General features: G+C 38.9%; 1 long non-coding RNA gene across 1 annotated transcript in view; it reads left to right on the plus strand.

The window, feature by feature from the left end:
• LOC103375853 (uncharacterized) overlaps positions 1-475 on the plus strand; it is a 4,953-nt gene extending 4,478 nt beyond the window's left edge. The window contains exons 2-4 of the long non-coding RNA XR_521263.1: positions 149-249; positions 342-373; positions 465-475. This is a non-coding gene — a long non-coding RNA (uncharacterized LOC103375853). The remainder of the gene's footprint in view (positions 1-148; positions 250-341; positions 374-464) is intronic.

Consider the following 475-nt stretch of genomic DNA (forward strand, 5'->3'; position numbering starts at 1 on the left):
TTTCCTGAGACTGTGATCCCAACAGAAAGTTGCAATAAATATCTATTTATAGCGACAGTTTGTGGAGACAAATACAGTGTATCAACTGTATTTTCAAGATCTGATCAAAATAAGGTTACTCTCCTTTCTTTATCACTTTATTTCACAGTCCCGATGAACCTACCATGAACTACACCACCGAAGGCTGCTTTTGTCCAGATGGAATGAAGCTCTTTAACAAAGAGTCTGGAATATGTGTTGAAAAGTGTGGTAAGTTGTAGCGTATACCCTCAAGTGTGACCATTGAACTGATTGTATCGTGCCATTCATGGAATCCTTCCAAACTGTTCATCTTCCAACAGGATGTCTTGATCCTGACGGTGTTCCTCGTGAGGTGAGCAAAGTCTTCTTGTCATGTCCTGCTCAAACTGTCAACTTTTACATTCAAGAGAAAATGAAGTAACTTTGGTTGTTTATTCCTTAAGTTCAATGAGAG

This window comes from Stegastes partitus, unplaced genomic scaffold (assembly GCF_000690725.1).
Source record: "Stegastes partitus isolate 25-593 unplaced genomic scaffold, Stegastes_partitus-1.0.2 Scaffold3126, whole genome shotgun sequence".
Taxonomy (NCBI): Eukaryota; Metazoa; Chordata; class Actinopteri; family Pomacentridae; genus Stegastes; species Stegastes partitus.